This window comes from Hordeum vulgare, chromosome 2H, assembly GCF_904849725.1.
Source record: "Hordeum vulgare subsp. vulgare chromosome 2H, MorexV3_pseudomolecules_assembly, whole genome shotgun sequence".
NCBI lineage: Eukaryota > Viridiplantae > Streptophyta > Magnoliopsida > Poales > Poaceae > Hordeum > Hordeum vulgare.
Window position 1 is genome coordinate 67,889,297 of NC_058519.1, and position 10,192 is coordinate 67,899,488.

Consider the following 10,192-nt stretch of genomic DNA (forward strand, 5'->3'; position numbering starts at 1 on the left):
CTAGTACCGATGGTCGTGTTGTACTCATTGGGCGTCCCAGCACCTTCCACATCTTTCTCCTCTGCTTTCTTGGATTTCTGACAGCGACCGTCCCCGTCGGCTCTTTCTCATGTGGCTGTGGAAATGCTTTTCTTTCAAACACATATAAATTTGTAGGATCTCGACACTTTGTCTGTTAAGGTCATGGCACGTGAAGCCATGAAGGTATATTTCCTTTTTCTGGCACCCTTCGCAAGCCGTCTCAACCAATCGAGTATCAGTTTTTGTTTTGATTTTGTCACTTTCGTGTTCCTCTTTACATCATTAAACCGCATGCACGTTCCATGAAGGGAAGAAATCAGTCGCATAAAACAGTTTCTTAATTGAGTGATGGATTGGAGAAACAACCTCAATATGTTTGCTACAGAGTCTCCTCCCATAAAAGGAAAACCTTTGCAAAGGGAAAATAGGCACAAAGTCAAAACTGAGCAGAATCAGCTGGGGAACCGCTAGTAGCTCCAGAGCGGGACATCAGCTCCACCATCGCCGTTGTCCCGGTACGTGTCGATGATGGTGGCCGTCGACGGCGTGTCCACGAGCAGCGCCTCCGCGAGGCTCAGGTAGTACGAGCCTAGGTCCATTTCCGGGAATATGTCAAGCCTGAACATATCGCTGTCCGTCGCGACCGGCAACTTGAACTCTCCATCGGCGGAAGGTTCCGACGTCTCTGATGAATCAGCATTGTCGGACTCGGACGACAATTGTGCAGGAGCGCTAGATGGGCCTTCTCGGCGACCGTCCTGGTTATCAGGCCATCGGCAACCCCCCATCGCTGGAAATTCGCTACGGCCTGGAGGGCCGCGCGTCGGACGTCGGCGCGATCGGAGAGCACGGACGACACGACGAGCAGCCACACGGAGTCCGCGAAGTTGAGGCACCTGGCGGAGCGGCCGCCGAGCGCGAGCATGGCGGCGTCGTTGGCGTGGGCGGCGGCCTCGGCGGTGAGGTACGGCCCGAGCGAGAGCCGAGCGCCGCGCTTGCCTGGGACGCGCACCTCGCAGACCCACCGTCCGCGTTGCCCCGGCGCCGCATGCTACGGTACTCCGGGTGCCGGGTCTCCCAGAGCTTAGTGCGCCCCACGGGGCGCTTCGACAGCATGGGGGTGGGTCGGCGACGCGTGGTTTGGTGAGGAGGGGCGGGGCGTGGCATGGCAGGAAGTGGCCGCCGCCCTCGCCAAGCCCCCGGGCGTCCTCCTGGACCTCCTCGACCCCGTCTCCTCGCTCCCGCACGCGGCCCCTCGTCTTCGTGTCGCCGGAGACAAGGCCACGCCAGAGCTCTCCGAGCTCCCTCGCCTCCTCGCCTCAAGCCACAGGCCGACGTCCACCTGCGCATCCTCGACCCCGCCTACTCGCGCCCGCGAGCCGCCCCTCCTCTAACTTGCCTCATCGTGACCGCATACCGGTGGGCCGGCGGCGCGCGATGAGGCGGGACGGGCGCGACAGGAGGTGGCGGTGCGCTGGAGGTGAAGATGAAGATGGGGATTGGAAGGCAGGGGACGAGCGGTGGGTGCGTTATAACTAATGTGGGGGGATTTTGTGAAAAACTGAAGCGTTTTTTAACTTACAAAAGGACTGCGGGTTGATTTTCAGGAAATAGAGGGGCCTTTTTGCAAAAAAAAAAACGAAAAGCGCTCCGCGCTTTATTATTAGGGGAGAAACTGTGTCCGGCCCGTACTTCAAGAAGTACGTGTTAAAAACTCATATTTAGATGATAAATCGTGGGGTGATTACAATTTCCATGATTGAAGTGGCGTGACATTGGGCTGCAAGGGTAGAACAAGCGCTTGTTCTGGTCCGGGGTTCTCCGCATCATCGTGGGCTTTGTGGATCATTAAAATCAAGTTCACCATTGAACATGTTTGCCCCCAACAAACCGGCTGATTGTTTGTCCAAAATGTGTATGTTTTTGCAGCAGTGAAAATCATTGATTAAGGATGTCGATCGGGATGCAATGGAAGTGCTCATTGCCAAAGTTCGGGTCAACAGAGGTGCCATCGAAATTATCAACAAATTCACGTTCTCTCTTACTGCAAGGTATTGGTCGATGGAATACGGCAGGGGAGTGCAGCTAGCTATATATGGGCCAATCATACATGAGATCAACTCGAGTGCCGAAGCTCACAATCTAGCGAAGCATGCATCTTTAGGAGATGGCCGTCATGTTTGGTTATGCCAGCCCGACTATCTTACTTTCATCCTTGTAATCATTGTGTTGACTTAATAAAATTTAGCGAGGTTGTCTTAGAAATACGGATAAAATCCATGCAATCAAGTATGATTTTTTTCCACGATCATCCATGTCTAAATGGAATCTGTTGATGTGGTAACACGTACTACTCTCGATTTTAGAGCGAGTCCGACTCGTGCTTCAAATACCTGTCCAAAACTCATATTCCAAGGGCGAAGTGGTGTTGCTTTATAAATTAAAGTGTACACCAACAAAAATTTCATTTCATTAACAAATTATAAGTTAAACAGTACACTGATAAAAATTTCAATATATAAATTAAATGTAATGAGAAAATGAGTTACACAAAACCTTATTTAGTGAAAAAGATAAGTAAATAAATAAATAAAGAACAAGAATGGGAAGTCGATACAAAGCCGACTCGTGGCTGACTTTGGTTTCTCAAAGTGGGTTGGCCGACTGAACGCTAGCAGAGGCTTCCTCTTTAGGACCATTTTGGAAGTTCTTTCCGGGTTTTTTAACCGTGTTTTTCCTATTTTGTTTCTTTACTGCTTGGTCTGGTTTTCCTACTGGTTTTGTTTTTCATCTTACTTTTTCTTTTTTGTGCTTATTTTCTTATGTTCTTTTTTCATTTTAAAGAATATTTTATAGTTTTGAAAATATTTGTATTTTTGTAAAAATGTTTATGTTTTTCAGAAAATGTTACAAAATTTAAAAAATGTTCCAATTTTCAAATTTTGTTTCGAGTTTGAAAAAATGTTCTCATTTCAGAAATTGTTCAGGGATTCAAAAAATATTCCAGTCTCCATATTTTTGTTCATAGTTTGAAAAAACATTACCTTTATTATGTTTTTTTAGCATATTCAGAAAATGTTTGTGATTTAAAAAAATATTTTTTTATATTTTTCTTCAGATATTCAAAATATTTTGGAGTTCTAGATTTTTATCATCAAATTTGAAAAGTATCCAGTTAAAAAATCACTGTGTTCCTTTCGTCCTTGTAATCGTGTGTTGACTTAATAAAATTTAGCAAGATTGTCTAAAAGACACGGATAAAATCCATGCATTCAAGTATGATTTTTTTTCCGCGATCATCCATGTTTGAATGGAATCTGTGGATGTTACTTCCGATTTTACAGCGAGTCCGGCCCGTTCTTCATATAATACCTGTCCAAAACTCATATTCCAGGAGCGAAGTGGTGTCGTAAAAATGTGCTTTATAAATTAAAGTGTACATCGATATTTTTTTATTTCATTAACAAATTATAAGTTAAAGTGTATACTAATAATAATTTATAAGTGGTAAACGTATGTATACACGGTGTAGAAATATGTGAAGCTAGGAAGACTTAATATATGATAGGAAAAGATTAACAATAATTAATTCAGAGATGCAATGTTGAATAAACGCTCAACGACGGTACTGTGCTAGTCCTAGACTAGACGTACTAAAGACGCGAGCCTAGAACACTAAAGGAGTCACGACATACCACGAGTATCAACAACGGATGATATGAAGTAGCTCTAAATAGCAAGATATAAGTGAAGATCAGAATGGAAGTAAAGATAATGATGATAAATGACCGCTAAGCATGATATACCGAAACTCACTGTGCAACTTTCCTCCGGAAAATATTATGTCAAATTTTTGATATTTTTTCTCAAGATTGCCACTGATCCAAGTTGTCAATGCAAAAAGAATCACTCAATTCCAATTTCGTATGAGGAGTCAAAAAATTTGGGAACAAACCTGCAAAATATTGACAAACCGTGTTCACGACTTTCGGAGGGCAAAAAGTACTATTTCGAAGCCGATTTGGAGGTGACAATAATGAACATGCTTTATGAACAATTCATATGCGGCTCCTCGATAGCTCGAATTTGAGTACTTGTGGAGCCAAAACAGACTTCCTATAAGGAAGATACACGTGTTTTACTAAACACTGCACAAAAGAATTTCCAATCCGAATTCAGATAGATGATTGAGTGTAGATAGATCGGAAATTTATTTTTTTCTTTCTTTGCTCTCTTTTTTTCTCTCACTTTTTCTTTTCTTTTTTTCTTCTTTTTTTCCCTCTTCTTTCCAACAACCAAATAAGATGCACATTGGATCAAGCATAGATGCGAACGACCTCAAGTATGATAATGACCATAAACAATTGGAGCACGTGATGAATATTGATGGATGGTGCTGGGCGACAATGGAAGGGATGATGATGCAGCGATGGTGTGACTAATGGTAATAGAACTCGAAACTCTAAAAGAACTAGACACTAAGCCAGCAACTTGACACGATGATGCAACCGATAATTCAATTATATATGCAAGCACTAAAAAGAAAAGTGCAAAGTCTCAGACTAGCTTGGACAAAGGATGAATAGATTTAAGTCTTTTTTTGGCCTTTTCTTTGGTAATAGGTAAGAAAAATAAATTTTATCTTGGGATAACGAGAAATTCTCACCGAGCAACGTGAAAACTGATACCATTTGATAGAGGCGATGGTGTCCCGATCTTTCGATGAGATGGTGGCTATCGATTTGGTGGAAACGACTTTTAGAGCATATTTCTCCATATGTGGTTTTGGTAATTGATGACAATCCCTATGGACTAATGGTTTCCTTAAGTTATATTCGAAGGATTTGTCCATAGCTACTTCTTGAAGTCCATCTGTTGGTGTCAAGGAGTTTATATGATGACCAAGGTGGTATTCAAGGTATTATCCAAAGATTGGTCATAAATACACAAGGTTGATCAAGACTAAGCAAAGAGTAAATCAAGATGATCAACACACAAAGTGTACAAGATGTACCGAGAGGTATCAAGTGATCCCATGGTATGGTAAGCATTGTCCATAACGCTTTTATGTACTAACCCATGGTCCTTGTGAGAGTTCTATGTGGGGTTAGGTGTGTCTCCATGGGTGTGCATCAAGAGGAAGATCTCATTCAACCTATGAAGGATGACATCAAGTGGTGATAGTCATCAAGACCGCGGTGTGCAAGTTCAAGTGGAGCATCACGAAGATATCATGCTTGAAGCTTGCCGTCCATTGTGGTGGCAATGGACTTATGAAGATGTGCTCAAGGGTGACTCACCCATAGTGAGTATGGGGGAGCAATCAACTAGTCTTCGTCAAACCAAGGCAATCAAGAAAGGTGGTCCATCTTGAGGAAGCAAAGATCATCATCACCTAACTCAAGAGGACTAGGTGCAAGTTATAGGTTTGCCCTTGATAGGTTTTCTATTTTAGGATAGATTGTCGTACTGTCAAGGAGGGCTCTCAAGTGAGTAGCTTGATCGCATTGTTCGTTGAGAGCTCAAACCATCTGCATCCTTGCATCATACTTCTTGGTTCTTGTTTGGTGTTTCTCTTTGTCAGTTTTAGAGCTTATGGTCATCTTCATGAAAAGCTCGAGTTCATCGAAAACGGAGTCCATATGCATCTTCTATGATGTTTTCGATGTTGGGAGTTTTTACTAGTTTTATTCGAGGAAGGGTTCTCACAATTTTCTTATGGGCCTTTTATCACTTTCTTATTATTGATATTTCTATCAATATTGTGTTAGTCCATGTCGTTAGCTTTCTAACAAACTTGGTTTCGTTGAATTCGGAGTCCGTATACGAAAGTTAACGTACTTTCTGTGGCGAGCGGTCCACGAGCGGTAGTACCGCTCCGTCGGACTTTATTTGCGCATCCTTTTTGCCTTAGCATGGTTGGTGAACCTACCGAGCGGTAGTACCGCTTCGTCGGACTTTATTTGCGCATTCTTTTTGCCTTAGCATGGCTCGTGAACTTATCGAGCGGTAGTACCGCTCCCATGAGCGGTAGTACCGCTCTGTGCGGGCTGTGAAGCATAGCGGTCGGATTTTCCCCCACCTACAAAAGGGGTCTTCTTCCCCATTGAACCTTATCCGTTAAGCTCTAGTTTGCCCCCATTGTTGACCTTCTTCGATCTTGCTAACTCTCAATCCCTCCAATGATTCTTGCTAGTTCTTGAGGGAAAAGAGAGAGGAGATCTAGATCCACATTTCCACCAAGCACTTTCTCCTCTAAGTGAGGGGAACCCCTTGGGTCTAGATCTTGGAGTTCTTAGTGTTCTTCTTTGTCCTTCCTCTCATTTTCCTTGCTAGCATTAGTTGCTTTGGTGGGATTTGGTAGAGAAGGACTTGGGCACTCCGTGTGCCCTTGCCATTGCATTTTGTGCATCGGTTTGAGTTCTCCACGGTGATACGTGGAAGTGAGAAGTTTAGAAGTTTATTAGCCTTGGGGTACTTGGTACCCCTAGAAGCTTGGTGGTGCTTCGGAGCTCAATCATGGTGGTGTAAAGCTCCGGGCAAGCGTCGGGGTCTCCAATTAAGTTGTGGAGATTGCCCTGAGCATTTGTGGTCACCTTGAAGCCATATTCCATTGTGGTAAAGCTTCATGGTGTTGTTGGGAGCCTCCAATTAAGTTGTGGAGATTGCCCCAACCTTGTTTGTATGGGTTCGGTGACCGCCCTCAAGGGCCCCTTAGTGGAATCATGACATCTTGCATTGTGCGAGGGCGTGAGGAGATTACGGTGGCCTTAATTGCATCTTGGGGAGCATTGTGCCTCCACACCGCTCCAAACGAGATTAGCATCTGCAAGGGTGTGAACTTCGGGATACATCGTCGTCTCCGTGTGCCTCGGTTATCTCTTACCCGAACCCTTTACTTATGCACTTTACTTTGTGATAGCCGTATTGTTTCTTGTCATATATCTTGCTATCACTTAGTTGTTTAATCTTGCTTAGCATAAGTTGTTGGTGCACATAGGTGAGCATAGTTGTTTTAGGTTTTGTGCTTCACAAATTAACCGTTAGTTTTATTCCGCATTTGTTCAAGCCTAAACCGTAATTATTTTAAAGCGCCTATTCACCCCCCTCTAGGTGACATCCGCGTCCTTTCAATTGGTATCAGAGCTAGGTCTCTCTTTATTAGGTTTAACTACCTAGAGAGTAAGGATGTCAACTAGGGGATTAGGATTCTGTGATACTCTTAGTTTCGATGGCACAAATTTTGATGGTTGGGTAATTCACATGCTTAATCTCTTTAGGGTCATGCACCCAAATTTAGAGCGAATTGTTGATATGGGTTTTTCTCCTCCAAAGGATTCTCAAAATATATCTTTAGAGGATGAGAAAAACTCTTATCTCAATGCTCAACCTTCTAATGTGCTTTTTGATGCTTTGAGCAATGTAGTTATATTTGAACTCATGCCATTCCGGGATGCTCATGAGTTGTGGACAAAGCTTCAAGATAAATATGGTGTGTCCAAGATTTGTAGGCATGATTGTTCTCCCTCTACCTCCGGTCGTGTGGTCTTCTCAACTTCATCTACTTCACCTACATGTGGATTGCCACAAGGTAATGATATGGTGAGTAGTGGTGATCATTGCAATGATGATAGTGGGTTTACTGTTGATGATCCTTTATCACTATATTATTCCAATGCTTCATCTTTGGGCGTTAACACTTCGAGCACTCTAAATGTTTTACATGCTTGTGTTGCTAGTCCTTACATATCATGTAAAAACTCCTTGACTAAATCTCATGATGATATGCTTTCTATATCTTGTTGCCATGATAAAAATGTATCTATTTCCTCGAGTTGTTGTGCTAACAATGTAGAGGAAATTCATCACTCCATGGAAAAATATGTGGCCTTGAATGATGCTTCAAGGGATCCTACATCATCATCTATCGTTCCTCACTTTTGCCTTATGGCTAAGGCTTCAAAGGTATCTTCTACTTTGAGTCCCAATATATCTCATGATGATGATGTTGATGATAACGGGGATGAGGATAATGATGAAGAGAGTGATTATATTGCGTCCTTAAAAATTAAGTGTGAAATGATTTTTAAATCTCTTTATAAGAATAAACTTGCTTGTTCCAACTTCTTGGAAATCACGTCTATTGCCACTGAGGGCAAGAAATACATTGAGGAGTTGGAAGCTCATCTTGAGGAGCATGAGGCCACCATTGAGACAATGGAAGGTCATGAGCATGATTACGCTAATGAGATCGCGGAGCTATCTCAAACTCTTTAAAATGAACAAACCACCAAGGAATCTCTTGAGGAAACCTTTGCTCTAGAATTATCTAGATTAAAGGAATCCCATGATAGAGCTCTCGAGGTGGCTAATGAGTTTAGAACTAAAAATGATAAGCTTGAAGTTGCAGATGCTAAACTCCTTGAGGACTATGAGCACCTCGAAAATGGCTCAAGGGCTATTAAGAGTTCGCTCATCGAACTCACCGAGTCTGATGCTCAACTTGAAGCTTCATATGCTAAAGAGCTTGCCAAGTTGCCTTCTCCTCTTATTGCTAATGATGATGCTTGTTCTACTAACTCTACTTCTTGTGAAGCATCCATTTTAAAGGAGAATGTTGAGCTAAGGGCTCAACTTGAGTTGCTATCTAGCAATTATGGGAAATTGGAAGAAAGTCATGTAATGCTCACAAGCTCTCATGATGATCTTCTAGCGTCCCATAATGTGCTAAAGTTAGCTCATGAGGCTATTACTACCAAGGTAACATCAAGTGAGCCTCATGTGGACAATGGCACTACTTCTAGTCAAAATTCTATATTGCCATGTGCTAGTCCTCGTAATTCTTCTACTCATAATGTTGCTACCTCTTGTGATTAATTACTTTCCTTGCCTTGTTGCTCTAACAATGAAGCTTATATTTCCTTTAGTACTTGTGTTGATACTAACCATGTAGAGGAAATCGAAGAGCTCAAGGCCCAAGTCACTTCTTTGAAGAAAGACTTGGAAAAGAGTCATGAAGGGATGTCCACACTCAACAATGTCTTGTGTGGGCAAAAATCCCCGAATGACAAAGATGGACTTGGATTCAACTCCAACAAGAAGAATAAGTCCAAAAACTTCAAGAAGAAGGGCCAATAACAAGTCAAGAATTCGTCCAAGATTATTTGCTTCAAGTGCAAAATTGAAGGGCACCATGTTAGATCTTGCCCACTAAATAAGAAGCCCCAAAGTCACAAGCAACAAGCGAAGCAGCCACAAGTTCAATCACATACTCAACTACAAGTTGAAGAAAGTCCTCTTCCCAAGAAGACCCAAGCCAACACTTCTCATGTTGAGAAATCAATAGGGAAGAAATTAAAGGGTAGATGTTGCTACTTATGTCGTGAGAAGGGTCACTTCGCTTATTCTTGCATGAGAGGTAATCTATCCAACCCAATAATTATTGATGATATATACTCTCTTGGGAAGGATAAGGTTGGCAGTGTGTTTGCCAAGTTTGTTGGTACTCAAAGTGGTGTCAAGAAAAGTACCATTTGTGTAGCCAAGCCTATCGTGACTAACCTCTTAGGACCCAACATGGTTGGGGACCAACAAGTTCAAACTTGATCAATAGGTGATATTGGAGGACATTGGATACTTGGATACATAATGAAGAATTAAGGAGTCTTCATCATTCATATTATCTCAAGCCAAGTCATTTGGATTATCGAGTTTCTATCTTATATCCAATGTGCCTCCTTGCGGTAACTTGTACTTAAATTGTTTACATTGTTAGTTACTTTCCCCTTTGCATGTTGTGGTTTTGTAACTTGCATGTGTTTGTATATGTTGTGCTTCCAACTTGCTTATCTTGAGTAATCGAGTATGTGTATGTTGGTTTGCACATCATGTACATGTGAGTCTTGTGTTGAGCCTTTTTGCATCCTCTTTGTATCTGTGTTGGCTCTTCTGAGAGATTAATGGATTATCCCATTATGAGGGAGTGATGTGCTTTGCACAGCTCACAATCCTATAAATGTGTATACATGAGGAATACCACTTAGTTTTGATATTTCAAAATTATCTAGTCTCTATGTGGTATGTCTTACTCATGAGAAATTCAAATTCTAAATGGTCCATTAATTATCTCTTGTTGGTTTTCATTTGCCACTTGTTAATAACGTTGGGTTAT

General features: G+C 42.3%; 1 pseudogene; it reads right to left on the reverse strand.

The window, feature by feature from the left end:
• Positions 1-324: 324 nt before the first annotated feature.
• LOC123425495 lies at positions 325-1,963 on the reverse strand (annotated as a pseudogene).
• Positions 1,964-10,192: the final 8,229 nt, after the last annotated feature.